Source organism: Elephantulus edwardii, unplaced genomic scaffold (assembly GCF_000299155.1).
Source record: "Elephantulus edwardii isolate Elephantulus edwardi_28Jun2011 unplaced genomic scaffold, EleEdw1.0 scaffold00012, whole genome shotgun sequence".
Lineage (NCBI taxonomy): Eukaryota > Metazoa > Chordata > Mammalia > Macroscelidea > Macroscelididae > Elephantulus > Elephantulus edwardii.
The window spans coordinates 31,146,954-31,164,119 of NW_006399762.1; the positions used below are offsets into that span (position 1 = coordinate 31,146,954).

General features: G+C 37.9%; 1 pseudogene; it reads left to right on the forward strand.

Moving 5' to 3' along the window:
* Positions 1 to 16,579: 16,579 nt before the first annotated feature.
* LOC102849952 lies at positions 16,580 to 16,798 on the forward strand (annotated as a pseudogene).
* The last annotated feature ends 368 nt before the right edge of the window (positions 16,799 to 17,166 follow it).

A 17,166-nucleotide genomic window follows, 5' to 3' on the forward strand; every position in this document is an offset into this window, starting at 1 on the left:
ATTGCTCTTCAGTACTTTGGAGAGGTCCCTAACAGCAGACTTTCCCATGGCAATGAGTCTTTTAATTTCCTGACTACTTGTGCCAAGAATGTTGACTATGGAGCCAAGCAAACTAAAGCTGTGTACAATCTCAATCTCTTCACCATCTATCCTGATGCTGCCAATTGGTCCAGTGGTGAGAATCTTTGTCTTCTTGACATTGAGCCTCAATCTGTATTGGAGGCTGCAGTCCTTGACACTCTGCAGCAAGCACTTCAGGTCCTCCTCAGTTTCAGCAAGCAGGGTTTTGTCATCTGCATAACGCAGATTGTTGATAGCAACAACAACAATATTGATTTCCAAGGAGTCTTTGTCATTACAGATAATAGATGAAGGATGTAAAGTGAGGGTCCTGAAATGCAGTGTTATCTAAATCTTTATAATTGGCTTCCAGAAACAAACATGCTTAGGGAAGAATTTTGTTTTGTTGTTCAGAGCCTGGAAGTTGATTAACATGCATAGTGACTCTATGAACTGCAGATCAAAACCTTCCCCTTTTCTGATTTGCAATATACTTGAGCCCATTGTTACAAAAACTGTGTCAATTAATTTTGTTAAAGGTCTTCCTTCTCTTTTGCTGACCCTCTATCTTTCTTAGCATGATGCCTTTTTTTCAAGGACTGGCTTCTCCTTGTAACATTACCAATATATATGCTATGAAGATTCACCATCCTTGTTTTTAAGAATGCTAGATGGGTGGTCACTTCAGCAGCACATATACTAAAATTGAAATGATACAGAGAAGATTAGCATGGGTCCTGCACAAGGTTGACACGCCAATTTGTGAAGTGATGCATAATTTTTTTAAAAAACGGGGCGGGGGGGGAAAGGCTGGATGGATTTTGGCTGGCTGTAGAGACTGTGAGAAAAATGTTTGAGTTTTACTGATTATGCAAAGTCATTTGAACACATGAACAACATTTAATTTTTCTTGTGTGTAACCTGTGCATAGATCAAGAAGCAGCTGTCCGAACAGAACAAGGCAACTCTGCATTGTTTAAAATCCAGAAAAGGGTGTGTTAGTTCTTTTCTCCACACCTATTCAAGCTGTATGCTGGGAAAATAATTTGAGAAGCTAGACTATATGAAGAAGAATGTGGCATCAGGATTGGAGGAAAACTCATCAACAACCTGTGTTATGCAAGTAACACAACCTTGTAATAAATGAAAACAGCTTGAAGCACTGACTGCAGAAGATCACTCAATATGAACATTAAGAAAACAAAAACCTTCACTCCTGGACCAATAGGCAACATCAGACAGAAGAAGAAAAGTTTTGTAATTTATTTCATTTTACTTGGATCCAGAATCTACCTCCAAGGACTTTATGAAAAAAGGTGCAATGACAGAAGCTAGCATTGAAGCCTCATATTTCTCTTTGTGTCAGTTCCTTGTTGTAGTTTGAAGGATCTTCCTATTCCTTTTCGTCTCTCTTTATCCTTTACAAGAGTTTCAGTCCTATCTTGGCACCTTCTTCTAAGTTGACATTGTTGACATCTGAAGTGTCCTGACAAATCTAGTGGCAAGATAAAGTTAGGGGCCAGGCTCATTCACACTGTCTCTTAGGTAGACCCCATCTGGAGAGAATGTAGGGCATGGAAAGTCTTCGTACCAAGTGACAGTCTAACTACTGAACGAGTCCAAACACAGTGATCTGGAAACTGTGCCAGTGTAGAATACCATAGGAGTTGTGATGATTTAGCCCTTTAAAAAAGTATGAGGTAAAGAAGAAAGAAGTGTAGACTGTTGTTCCAAAATTATACTGATACTCGGCAACAAATTAATGAGAAACTAGAGAGGAAAACCTTTAACCAAATGAGTTGACACTGTGATGGCACCAATGAGCCTGAATATGTCAGAATTGATGCGCGTGGCACAGAGTTCAAATCTGTTGCTCTTAGAGTCGCTATGAGTTGTACTTGACTCGGCAGATCTTCTGAAGACCAAAGAACTGCTCTGGTGGCTTCTAAAGAGGTGTTTAACTTCTGCTGAGGGGAACTCTAGAGGCACAGTGAGTAAGGAATTGAATTGCTAAAACAAAGACCTCTCTGGTGGTCTTATTCACCAGGTATCTGGAGGGAGAGAGCTGGGGAATCTCCTCCAATGCAATTTATAGCTTTCTAAAAAACAACTGGAGGGTCAGCCATCATTTGATTTCCACTAGATCACATTGAGTTGAGTTCAATCGAAACTTCTGCAGTGGAAGAATAATTGATTGAAGAGTAGACTCAAGACTTGATAGAATTCGAGAGTTCCATAGATATTTAAGTGCTCAGCAAAAACATATCTGGTATAGAGACATCTGAGTAGGAGCCCCTGGGGTGTAGTTAACCTATTGTTGTTATGTGTCATCAAATTCTGACTCATAGTGACAAACATCGCTTGGTTCCCCACCATCCTCACAACTATGTTTGAGACTATGCTGCAGATTCTATATCAGTATGTCTTCTTTGGGGTAATTTTCTTTTTTTTCTGATCCTCTACTTTACCAAGCATGAAGTTTTCCTCCAGTTATTGGCCCTCTCTGCTAACATGTCCAAAATATATAATATGAAGTTATCCCATCCTCTCTTCTAAGAATTCTGGCAGTATATTTTTTTCCTATAATTATATTTTAGTAATTTTCATAAACATTTACAGAGATTTGGGGTTTCCATTCATTCATTGTTGCACCATTCTCTCTACCCTCCTCCCAGTTTGTTCTTGTCCAAATGCCACAGTGCTTGTCAAAGCCAGTTCTGATTAATCTCCTTTGTCAGTGTGTCCTTTGCCATTCCCTATCACTCCTCCCTGAGAGAGACTTCACCCTGAGTCATAAGGAAAAGGGAATGGCGTATTCTCTTAGCTACTTCCTGCTGAAAAGGGACGCTGTGGGTTTCAGGGTGAAGATCTTCTCTCACTACTCTAAAGGGCCCCTTTGGCAGTAGGAAACACATAGTCTATTATGGAGATTGATTTTGGAATTTAGATGCACTCTTATTGATTGTGCTTGGCCGTACATGTTCATATCCTTGAAGATGTATCATGGGGGTGTTGCAACCTAGAAGACACAAATTTGACTAACAAGTTATAAGTACATGAGTCAAAAATTATGGAAAAGTAAAAGAAAAGATTCTTTCATTGTTTTAAAAACCCTCCCCCAGGTCCCCTCCACCATGTAGCCCTCGCTCTAGTCTCCTGTGATGACAGAAATACCTAGTTATATATCTCTTTTAAACCGTTTTCTCCCTCCTCTGTTTCAGTGCAGTATACATTATTGAACCCATCTTACTCAGTCTCTCCCCAACCTCAAGGACAGTCCCATTCTACAACAGTGGCATCATGTAATTTTTGTCCTTTTGTGAATGGGATATTTCACTCAGCATAATGTTCTCCAGAGTCAACCATTTTGAATAATATTGCATGAGTTCCTTGTTTTTTTAATGCAGCATAGTATTCCATTGTGTGAATATACCACAGCTTCTCTAGCCATTCGTTTGTTGATGGGCACTTAGGTTGTTTCCAACTCCTTGCTATTGTGAACAAAGCTGCAATAAACATGGGTGTGCATATATCTGCTTGGATGTCAGCTATGGTCTCTTCAGGGTATATTCCCAGTAGTGGAATTGCTGGGTCAAATGGTATCTCTATTTGCAACTTTTTGAGAAAGCGCCATACTGCTTTCCACAGTGGTTGCACCATTTTACACTCCCACCAACAGTGAATCAGGGTTCCAGTTTCTCCACAACCTCGCCAGCATTTGTTGCTTGCTGTTCTGTTAAATTTTGCTATTTTGACTGGGGTGAAATGATATCTCATAGTTGTTTTAATTTGCATCTCTCTTAGGGCTAGGGATTCTGAGCAGTATATTTTTCAAGACCTCTTTGTTTTTTCTTTTGCCATGAATATTCTGGAATCTGCTGCTTCTATGAACCTTTTAAAATTGAGTTAGTCTGAATAATATTAAAATACCCCTCCCAATGTAAAACTCAAATTGTTGCACCTCATATTCCTACCTCAAGAAGGAAGCACACCTGGTAGACTTGGGTTTGGAGGCAACACATTCATCATCTAGGGATGCTGCTCTAGCCTATGCACTTGATTACACATAAATCTAAAAACTCTTAGTTTTGAATGTGGCTTAGAACTAGAAAGGAATCTGTAACCTGTTTAGGCTACAATGTAAGCATCTCTACTACTGTGGCTGACCAGTAACTCTCTAGGAACGCTTTAGGGTTGGAGGTATCAGTAGTGGTAAATGTTGTCATTTGCAGTATATAGTGTTATCCACTGGGAGACATTCAAGTCAGCCCTTTGGAATTCTGATTTAGGACATTGTGCTTCGTTGGGTTTTTTTTTTCTCTTAAAAAAATAGCATCTTGTATAGCCTTCCTCCTGGACTCCTGTCATGACAATAATACCTAATCATATATCACTTTTAAACAGTTCTCTCCCTCATTTTTCTTTTACTTTTCAAAGAGAAGAGTGAATTGGGGGGGAAGGAGGTGGACAGGGAGAAAAGTGAAACAATGAATGAATGGAAACTCCAAGTTTCTGTAAACTTTTATTAAAATTAATTAAAAAAACCACCCTCCCCTCCCCCCAAAAAACCCACAAACCCAACCAGTGTTTTTTCTGGTACTTGATCTTACTGGAGACAGAACTCTTGAATTGGAATCAAAGAGCTGTTCATTATGAATAAGCTCAGAAGTAGTCCATTAGAGGAAAATGTATTAACATGCCTAAATATGTCATTAGCAGTGACAAAGGGCATGAATAGGCTGCATAAGTAACTAGCCCAAACCTCCATGTCCCCTACCATCATTGCACCAGCACCACTGTCTCATCTTACCTGTGTTGTAACCCTGTATAGACAACTCTAATCGGGCAGAATATCAAATCCAAAACGAGCGCAATCAAATCAATTTGACTCATTCCAACCCCTTAGAAAGCTTTCTGAGCCTATACATTTTAATGGAAGGAGATTGCTCATTTTATTTCCCCCAAGAAATAACTGATGGGTTCAAACTGTTAACCATTTGGTAAGAAGCTCAACTTTTTTTATTTTTATTTTTTATTTTATTTGTGTGTGTGTGTGTGTGTGTGTGTGTGTGTACTGTCAAATTGGATCTGACCAGTACAGGAGGAGATTGTCCCTCCTTTTCCAGCAAAGCATCTGGTGGATTCGAAGGAAGTTCAACATTTAACTTACTGTGCCATCTACTTAAACAACTGAAGGAAAATGGAGGGGGGGGACGACCTCAATTTATTTGTGAATAGATTGACTCAGTACAAGTAACTGGAAAGTGACTACATTATATTTGGGCTGTTGCTGTTGTTATGTGCTATTGAGTAGCCTATGACACATAGAAAACATATGTACAACAGCCCTAAACTCTGCTCTATCCAGTGCCAATCTTACTGTCTCTGACACACCTACCCCCATTACCCCAGGCATTGAATGAATCCATTTTACCCAGGGTCTTCCTCCCTTATGCTGTCCCTCCACCCTTCCAAGCATGATGTCTCTCTCCGAGCACTGGCCCTTTCTTGCAACATTTCCAAAGTATGTCAGATGAAGTTTCAGAATTCTTGCTTTCAAGGAACAAGGCGCCTGGTCACACCTTCTTTAGGATGAACCTGTTTGTTGTCCTAGCAGTCCATGGTATATTCAATACAGATAAAATGTTATTTTAAAAATAATTAGGTTAAGTATTCACTTAAATATGTTATTTTACAACTTTCCCCCCCTTGAAAATAGAATTTTAAACAAAGAAATCTCAGTGTATGATGACTTTGGGGGCTATGTTTATAATATCATATTTTCTCTGGATATTTATCTTGGAATAATAAAGTTTTTAGTCTTTTGCTTAAACATTTCCATCTGCCCAACAACTGGGGTCCATCTGGAATAATGTATTTTTATCAAATTGTATGGGTAACTCAAACCATGATCACTCATCTGAGGAGAAAATGGTTGTATTTCATAGGTTTCACACATGAGCAAATTGATCTATAGCTGTGAAATGAATAATAGTGCTATTTGATTACACAGTTAAATGAAAGTCCTGGAAATTATATAGTTGAATATTTTGCATTATTACTGCTATTTTCTCTGGATTTCACTTTTGGAAGGCTTTTTTACTCACAACTTTTCTTTATTTTTCACCTTCCTATTTAAAAAAATTAAAAATACTATTAAATTTAGCGTATGACGGGTAAGATGTTTGGTAATGCTTGAGCTATGGGTGATACGGCTATGGTAACAAGCTCTAAGGTAGCCTCAGGAAGTTACAGTTAGTGCTGTACTTTCCTAATTAATGATCTATTCTAACCCCAGGTGGAGTCAGTTATTATATACGATGCAAGAAAATTGGATAATTCCGGGCTGCATTGTGTGCTATCTTTTTATCAGGGCAAAGATGAGAAATGAGCTGAGATAACCTTGGTTTGGTGTGACTTCAATTCTGCATAAATTCTCTAACCTATGAAAGTCAATTTCTTCATGACTCAGTTTCTTCCACTATTAGATGAGAGAGTTAGATTAGGTTGTCTTTATGTGTTCTTCTAACCTTTGTTTGAAATTTCTAGAAATAGATGTTTGAATGCAATGAAGGCTGACTGAAATGAATAGAAAACTATATCAAAAGCACTTTTTCCTAAAACAATCTCTTAAAATAGTGCTTGAAGGTTAAATAGACTAATGTATGAATTGTGATTTAATCTCCTAACAATTGTGCTAAATCTAAATTATGAATTCTTCATTCTACCTTCAACAAGATGACATTAAATAGTTCTATTGTAGTATTTTTAATTCGTTCTGGTAGTCAGACCTTGAGAGATAAAGATCGTATATAAAAGAGTTATCTGAATGATAACGCATGCCATTATTTATAGAGAAATTGTAATTTAAAAAACAGGATTTAGCCCATATATGGTTCATTCTCTGTTCTTCCCAATTCCACTCTATGTATTTTTAATCTACTTATATTCCTTAAATAGTTACACAATGTTGTAACTGATATTGTTAGGTGCCAAAAAGTTCTGAAACATATAGCATTCCTATGGACAGCAGATCAAAACCTTGCCCTATCTTATACCACTCTCATGATATGCACTATGCCTAAGTTCATAATGCTAGTGACTATGTCAATTCATCTCATTAAGGGTCTTCCTTTCTATTGCTAACGTTATACTTTCCCAAGCCTGCTGTCTTATTTCAAGGACTAGCATCTCCAGGCAACATGCTCAAAACATGTAAGATGAAGTTTCACCATCCTTGCCACTAAATAACACCTTGGCCCTGACAGAGATGCAAATCAAGACAACCATGAGATATCATCTCACTCCAGTAAGAGTAGCAAAATTTAACAGAACAGCAAGCAACAAATGCTGGCGAGGTTGTGGAGAGACTGGAACCCTTATTCACTGTTGGTGGGAGTGTAAAATGGTGCAACCACTGTGGAAAGCATTGTGGTGCTTTCTCAAAAAGTTGCAAATAAAGATACCATTTGACCCAGCAATTCCACTACTGGGAATATACCCTAAAGAGACCATAAATGACATCCAAGTAGATATATGTATACCCATGTTTATCGCAGCTTTGTTCACAATAGCAAGGAGTTGGAAACAACCTAAATGCCCATCAACAAACGAATGGGTAGAGAAGCTGTGGTATATTCGCACAATGGAATACTATGCTGCATTGAAAAACAAGGAACTCACGCAATATTATTCAAAATGGGTGAACCTGGAGGACATTATGCTGAGTGAGGTATCTCAGTCACAAAGGGACAAATGTTATATGGTGCCACTGTTGTAGAATGAGGCTGGCATTGGGGTGGGGGTAAGACTGAGAAAAACTGGATGAAATATGTTTACAGCATTGAAGTCTATGGGGGAGAGAATAGTCTAAAAGTATTATATTTTAGGGCATTATTTTTATCGTAGGAGTATGCAACGAGGGTTGCAGAGTGGACTATATTTGGGGGTAGGGGGTGGGGTTTGGGGAGGTGCGGGGGAGGGGATTGTGTACCAATGAGGGAGTTTTTCTTTTGCTTTTCAAGGAGAGGAGCAAATGGGGGGAGGGGGGAGGGGTTTGTGCAGGGAGAAGGGTGCAACAATGAATGAATGGAATCCCAAAATCTCTGTAGATGTTCATTAAAAAATAACACCTTGGCTGCCCTTCCTCCAAGAAGTTGTTCTTTTGGCAATCCATGGGATATTCAATACTTTTCATCAACACTACAATTCAAAGGCCTTGACTCTTCTTTGGTCTTCCTTATTCATGTCCACCTTTCAGAGGAAGCAACTGAAAGATCATGGCTGGGATCAGGTGCATCTTGAGCTTTAAACTGACATCCTTGATCTTTAGTACTTTGAAAAAGTTCATGACAGTAAATTTTACAAATGCAACAAATCTTTTGATTTCTTGAGTGCTGCTACCATAGGTAAAATAAAGTATTTGGCATTTTCAGTCTTTTCTCTATCTTAATCATGTTAGCTATTGGTCTAGTTATGGAATTTCATAAACGCATTATGTGCTAGTTATTATCAGTTTAATTATTGAATATATGTTAAAGCCCTAACCCTACAGTACATGTAAATGTGATCTTACTTGGAGGAAAGGTCTTTGCAGATGCAATTAGTTAATACTGGAGTAAGGTAGATCCTAATTTGACTAGAACTTTTTCTAAAAAGTTTTATATTATAATGATTCTCTATCATAAAGAGAAATTGCATTTGGATGTATACTACAACATATGAGCGTTGAATTTATTATGCAGAGTGAAATGAGTCAGTTATAAAGGGACAAATATTATACAATATCACAAATATAAAATAGGCAAATATATATTGTTGTTAGTTTCTGTCAAATTTATTTCAATTCAGATAGAAGCCAAAAATTATCAGTGGCTAACAGTAGTGGGAAGGAAGAAGAGAGGAGGGAACTTCTGATTGGAGGGTAGTGAGTTTATGCTAATGATATTATAATTGTGTAGAGAAGGATGGCAAGAATGGATAAACAATTTGAGGAACGTAATCACTGAATTACATTTTCAATAACTGAGAGACACATAATAAGGAAGATGGCCTTATGAGAAGGAGGCAGATACTGAAGTTAGGTTACCCTGAGCAGACGAATGCCTAGTTATTAGAGGCTGGAAGAGCAAAGGTGGTCAACACCCTAAGTTCAGATATCTCGTTTCCGGAACTCTAACTACATTTCTGTTGTATTAAACTACCTGGTTAGTGGCAATCTTTTGTGGCACTGTTATAATCAGTAAGGCAATATTACCTGATATTTGTCTAAAACTCACTTTATTCTAGTTATAGTCCTCATATTCTCATATGATGTCAAATAGATAATATTTAAGGATATTTAAAAATTCTTTTTATTGGAGGCAATTTTCATTTCATAATTTTCTACTTAAATACAGTCATTGATTAAATAAAAACTGATGACTGGACACCCTGCAGTGTTACAGATAAATTCTTGAGCTTAATGTACAAAGCTCATAAACAAGAAGGGAATTTGCTATGTTTTTTATAATACAAGTTCTTAAAAGAGTGCCTTTCCTACAAGAGGCACTCGATAGAAATGTGCCGAATAAAGGAAAGGATTAGATGAGAAAAGCAAGGAGTTTTTTGCTACTTTTATTTTGCTCTGTTTGGATTCTTTTTCCCAATGAAATGGTGACTGTCAGACAAGACAAAAATTATCTCAAGTATTTCTTAACTAGCAAATGTGGTCACACCCCTCTTCTAACTTTAGAAATTTTATCAGGCCTACTACTGGGGATTATGATCTAAGGAGGGGAGGAAGAATTTACTTGATTAAAAGGCCTAGAAAATGTGATAATTAGAACGCTCTAGATGCTTAATCTTCCTGTTAGAATTATACTGATAATATCATTTTGTTTGTTTTTTTGTAACTGCATTCTATCTTGGCATTTAAGTAAGCAGAATACTTCATTTGTTAAGGCTTTTTCACAGTTGATTCCATTCTTTCACTTCCTGTTTTCACAATTTGCCAGCCAATCAAAGATATGTGTGGTTTTAAAGCCTGCCAACTGAACAAATATCAAGAATAAAATACACATATACAGCTTAAAAGACCTCTGTCAAAATCAGCAAGATTGCCTAAGTCAGGAACCCTGATAGCATTTTTAAAAGAATTTTTAAAAAGTTAGAAATAAGTTTATTTAGTATAATTTCTGAACCTTAATAAACTGTCTTATCTCCTTGTGGCAGTAGACAGCTTTTAATTGGTAAGGGTCCAAGGTAAGGCAAACAAACACAAGGAGATCTGTCTGCCTGGGTTTATATATCAGCAAGATAGCCCTATCATACACCAACTGACAAACTTTAAGTTGACAACAGGAAAAATGTGACTCAGCTTACACAAAAGGGGAAGTCCCAGCATTGAGCTCCAACAATGGGCCTGTCAGTTGACTACTTTTCTGTTCCATCTTACCTTTCCTTTGAAGATATACAAAAGCTGAAGATTCAACATTCTTCATAGGCCTAAAATAAGAAAGTAAATAAATCCACTGCTACTGAGTCAATTCCAATTCAAAGGTCATTATAGAACAGAGTAGAAATGCCCTATAAGGTTTTCAAAGTTGTAAATTTTTATGGATGCAGAATGAAATTTGTTTTCCCTCCATGGATTCAGTTAAAAACTGTGTGCTTTCACAGTGCACCACCAGAGTTTCTCTGGGCCCTAAATGGGGATACGGAATTCAGCATTTAGAAAGAGGTTTTATTGAAAGGTGAAAAGATTGCAGAGGAATTAGTTGTGGTGAGAATGGAAAAACAAAACCTTAAATGCTAGGAATATCTCATTTGGAAAAGGAAGTAAATTCAGTAATAAAACAAAGGCAGCATACATTCCTTTTAGAATGATGAGCCTAGTAAAGGAATAAAACAAAGCAAGCAGCCTGTGAGTGGTAAATTTACTACTCTTTTGTTGAGCTATCTGCAGTTCCCTCTGCAGAAGGGCAACCCCTTTGTAAAAGAGAGATCACAATAATTACTTACTGGGGGAAGAATACTACCAAACACCATGTATGTGTGGTTTACATGTTGTTTGAGTCGTAAGAAAACTGTTACTGAAGGCTTGTAAGTTGAAAAAAACTTTTCTTTCTCTAGCAACTGAACTATGTAAGAGACCCTCAGCACCAAAAGGGCAGCCCTTGACAGAGTCAACAGCAGAAATCCCACTGCCTTCACATGAATCACTCCAAAAGGTGATCTTCAACTATACTGTGTGTATTTGCCTTTCCTCACAGCCTTGAGTTACAGCTCACTTCACTGTTTCCACCTCTTCTTTATCGACCTTTGTCAAGTGTCCCTCTTCTTTTCTCTCTATAAGTAGTATAACGTTGCTATGGTAGTTGTGAATGTTTGGGCCACTCAGTGACACATATTTGTTAATATGAACTTAGAGAAGTGACAACCTGTTACTAGTGTTCAACAGCTTTATGGGCAAGATAATAACTGTTGTAAAGGAATCATCAGTAAGAAGATACATTTTCTGAGGTTTGTTGTTTTTGACTAAATTATTGCTATACGTTTACAAACATTTTATTGTTTCATTTTAACTTCTGTATTGTATGATTTAGTCTGTGGTATTGTAAAGCCTCGAGAGGTTGTGAAGGACTGCTTCTCATTATTGGCAGAAACACATCTTCCTTATTCTTATATCTCTGACATTTAGTCAGTGCATAAATCTTCCAATCACTTGCGATTATAACTTAATAGAGATTTTCAAATAAATACATTCAACTGTGTTTGATTAGTTTTCTTTGAAAAAACTCCAGGGACCAGAGAATTTAATGTAGTAAAATGAACACAGTGTTAGGATTAAGACAAATTAATGAAAACCCCTAAACTCTCTGTTGGGTCAGAAATTACATTTGCTACTTCTTTCCTGTGGTTAAACTTGGAATACAGAATGAACTACAAGAGCTAGGTGAAAAAGTTTTCAGTGGCAAACAAGAAACTACAGATTTTTTAAAATGAAAGTTTTCAAAGAAAATTTGTTTTTATTCAACCATTCATACACATTTTGTTTCTGAACACTTTATAAACACCTACAATATAATTACACTTTTCCAACTTCCTCCCTGTAGTTCTCAGTTCCATGAATCGTTTTATCCTAACCTTTCTTACTTTCTGGGATTTATCTTTGAGCAAATGCTGTTGTTGTTGTTATGTGCCGTCGAGTCGCCTGCGACTCATAGCAACCCTATGTACAACAGCCCTAAACTCCGCTCTGTCCTGTGCCAATCGCACTGTCTCCAACACTCCCATCCCAATTATCCCAGTCACTCATAGAGGACCTTCCTCTCCTGCGCCGTCCCTCCGCTCTCCCAAGCATGGTGTCCCTCTCTAAGGACCAGTCTCTCCTCACAACATGTCCAAAGTATGTTAGATGGAGCCTTAGAATCCTTGCCTCCAAGGAGCCACCTGGTTTAACCCTTTCCAGGATGAATCTGTTTGTTTTCCTAGCAGTCCATGGTATTCTCAATACTCTTCTCCAGCACCACAGCTCAAAGGCATCAATTCTCCTTCTATCCTCCTTGGTCATTCATTGTCCAACTCTCTGATGCATAACAAGTGATTGCGAAGACCATGGCCTGTATCAAATGCACCTTAGTCTCCAGAGAGACACCATTGCTCTTCAGTACTTTGGAGAGATCCCTAACAGCAGACTTTCCCATGGCAATGAGCCTTTTAATTTCCTGGCTGCTGGTGCCAAGACCGTTGACTATGGAGCCAAGCAAACTAAAGCTGTGTACAATCTCAATCTCTTCACCATCCATCCTGATGCTGCCAATTGGTCCAGTAGCAAATGCTACTCTTGTGAAATTATATGTTGGTTATTTTAAGGACTGAGGGCCTGGCTGCTGTTACTGATCATATTTTAAGACTGTCTTTTGTGTGATCAGGGAGCGCTGGTGGCTTAGTTGTAAGGATTTCAGTGAATCAAAGGCACATAGTTAGAATCCTCAAGCTGCAGCGCAAGAGAAAGATGGGCAATCCTCTCCTGTGTGATTTACTGCCTCTACAAACCGGCTGGAGGGTCAGCTGTGAGTCGATTCTCTACAGTCCATAACCACACGATAACACTGTGTGGTTGAAAATTGAGCCGTGAGTGTGAGCTTTGTTCCAGGTCCAAAGGGTGATGAATGACCAGAGGTTACACTAGTATTCATCAGACCAGGAAGTCTGATATGTTGGTTTTTTTTTTAACGTTTCTAAATTTTGTTTCATACTTCCTCCCACTCTGTCTAGGTTATTCTACTTGCTCCCTTTGAGAATATTCAGTGTAAGTAGTAGCTAGGTACTAGGTACCATCTAGTTCTTGTCTCAGTATGTTGGAAGTTGAGGTTCTCATAGTTCATTAGGCCTTTGAACTAATTGTTTTACTACCACATTTCTTTTTATCTCTCTTTGTTCCAGACAGGGAGAGAACAAGAGTTGTACCTTAAATGACAAGCTTTTCTTTTTTTAAAAAATTTATTATTATTATTCATTTCCATGAACATTTACAGAGATTGTGGATTTCCATTCATTCATTGTTGCACTTTTCTCCCCGCCCACCCCCCCCCACCCCCAGTTCGCTCTTTTTTAAAAGAAAAAGAAAAAAAATCATTCATTGGTATACAATCCCCCTGCACCCTCCCACCCTCACCCAGAGTACTCTCCACTCTGCAACCCTCATTCTGAACTCTTATGATAATCATAATGCCCTAAAATGCATTACTTTAAAAAAAATATATTACTTTTAAACTGTTCTCTCCCTCATCGGCTTCAATGCAGTATACATAATTTATCCATTTTTTTCCTCAGACTTACCCCCTCCCCTTGGTTGATGTTTTTCAAAGCAGGATGTAGAATATTGTCTTTGTGGACTATGTTATGTCAATTACCTTTGATGTTCCCCAAGACTATGGTCCCAAGGGCCAAGAACCATTTCCTCTGGGTGTTTGGTTGTGGTTAAGAAGCTTACAAAGCTTTACCCTCAGTTGGTCCTGATATTTTTATGCATGGGTATTCTTGCAGCATATATTAACATGAATATAAAAATATCATCTGCCAGATCCATGTATGGTCAGTTTAGTCATAGGTGTAGTCCTTTTCAACCATCCATGTCTGTTAATCTTTTCTGTCACACACACACACACACACACACACACACACACACACACACACACAATCTGTTATGTGCCGTTGAGTTGACTATGACTCATTGAGACCCCATGAACATAGCTCTGATCCCTGTCCTAACTTGAGCCCATCTCACTGTCTCTGACACATCTGCCTCCATTGCCACAGTCACTGTGTCAATCCATCTAATTCAGGGTCTTCCTCTCCTGCACTGATCCTCTACTCTTCCAAGCATGATGTCTTTCTCCAAGGACTGGTCCCTCTTGGCAACATTGCCAAACTATATGAGATGGAGCTTCAAAATCCTTGCCTCCAAGGATCAGTTTGGTTTCATTCTCTCCAGGATAAACTCGTTCGTTCTTTTGGTAGTTGATGGTATGTTCAATACTCTTCTCCAGAACCACAACTCAAAGGTATCAATTCTTCTTCTGTCATATTTAGTCATTCGTGAGCTCTTAGATACATAGCAAGTAATCGAGAGGACCATGGCTTGGATCAGGCACTCCTTAATCTCGAGCATGACATTTTTTGCTCTTTAGCACTCTGGAGAGATCCCTGACAGTGGACTTTCCTAAAGCAATTTGTTTTTTGAGTTCCTGACTGCTGGTGCCAAGAATGTTCATTGTGGACCCAAGCAAACTGCTGACAAATCTCATAACTGTTAACAATCTCAATGTTTTCACTGTCTATCATGATGCTGCCAATTGACCAAGTGGTGAGAATCATTGCTTTTATTTAGGTATGTATGTATGTATGTATGTATGTATGTATGTATGTATGTATGTATCTATCATCTATCTATCTATCTATCTATCTATCTATCTATCTATCTATCTATCTATCTATCTATTATTCATTGTTATACATTTTCTTCCCATTCCCTCTCCCCCTTCCCTAGACCATCCCACAAGGCACCCTGTTCCAGATTGTTGTCATATGTATAATACCTAATCATATATTCCTTTCAGACAGTTCTTCCCTGCATCTGCTCCTATTGCAGTGTCATTATCTGCCCACTTTTTTTTTCCTCTATTCTCTCCCTAATCTCCCCAAGTCTGTCATGTTTTATAATAGCAGTGGATGTAGTATTTGTCCTTTGTAACTGAGATAACTCAATATAATGTCCTCCAGGCTTCTTCATATTGTGTAATATTCTACGAGTTCATTGTTTTTCAATACTGCAATACTGTAATATTCCACTGTGTGAATGTACCATCTTTTTTAGATGCATTTATTGATGGACACTTGAGTTGCATCAAACTCATTAGTATTTTTATTTCCAAATTTTTGAGAAAGTGCCAGACTACCTTCCATAGTGGCTGTACCATTTTACATTCCCATGGGCAACTGTTTTCTTGATCTCGATATGCAATTCATGTTGAAGACTGCAGTCTTTGACCTTTTGCACTAAACACTTCAAGTTGTCCTCAGTTTCAGCAAGCAAGGTTGTATCATCTGCATGATGTAGATTGCTGCTCAATCTTCCTCCAGTCTTGATGCCACATCCTTCTTCATAGAGTCCAGTCTTCTGAATGATTTGTTCCAGGTATGGATTGAAAAGGTATGGAGAAAGGACATATTCCTGACTCATTTTCTTAATTTGGAACCATGCAGTGTTTCCTTACTCTGTTCTAATGACTGCTTCCTGGTCTAAGTATAGGTTTCATATGAGCACAATCAGTGTTCTGGGATTATTCTTAATAATTCTTCTTCATGATAGCCATAATTTTGTTGTGATCCACACAGTCAAATGCCTTTTCATAATCAATAAAATACAAATAAACATTCTTCTGGTACTCTGCTTTCAGCCAAGATCTGTCTAAAATTGGCAGTAATATCCTTAGTGCCCCAGAAAAAAAAAATATATATATATATATAATCCTCAATGTTTATTGCCTTTCCCTTCATAAATCTTAATATGTGTCTATAATCTATTTACTAATTTTCACACCCATTTCCTTTTCTTCTCTTTCTTGATAACCATTCAAGAGCAATTCTTTCTGCATATAATCTGTGGAATTTTAAAAGTCGGGTTTATATAAATATTTAACTACAGGGTGAAAAAAAATTTAAAGAAATAGAAGAATAGTTTACTTCATTATATTTAGAAGATTTCCAGAACCCTTGTTGGTTTGAGATTAGAATAGATCTTCCTCTCCTCTCCTCTCCGCCCCCACACCATTCTCAAGTACTGTGTTTCTTCTCTTTTCTCTGTTCCTGTTCTTGGTCTCTCACGTCACACCAAAGTAACAGAATGACTCAAACCTTACTCACAGAATTTATTGTGTGAGCCAAAACCAAGTAGTTCTGGCATTTCAATAAACTTACCACGCCTTCTGGGTTCCAAGGCATCTCTCACTGAAAGTGCTCTGTAAGATTGGAGATGTCTGCCGTTTTCAACTTTCTGAGTCTTTTGACTGTGATCTTGCTGTTTATATGTACCTGTGCTTATATCCAATCCTTGACACCCAGTGTCCTGGACAGGAATAAAACTGGATTGTTGGCTATATTTTGGAAGTGTGCCAGAATTGGTGAACGGAAGAGTCCTTGTATTGCTGTATGCTGTGTAGTGATAGCCTTCAGTATCCTGTTCTTACAGTAGCTTGGGAAAATGTCAGAATTTAATTACCTTCAAACTTCAACATAAAAAAAAGGACTTACCTGAGGAGAATAATGAACAGAATGGTTTCCCACTTTGTTTCAATATTAAGTGAAATACACTTCTAAAAAAAAAAAAGAAGAAGAAGAAATTGTGATACATCTTTTTCCCAATATTCACTTGGCTAATGCCATTATCTCCTTAAAGTATTATTAAAGCCCTAACAACAACAACCACCTTCCTCAATATGGCTAACCCTTACTAGTCTATTTATTACTGAATATGTCCCACCTTCAGTGCTGGTAGCATTTGCAAAGTTCTAACACACTTGCTAATCTACTTATTACATATTTATTTTCTGCTCCTATTAC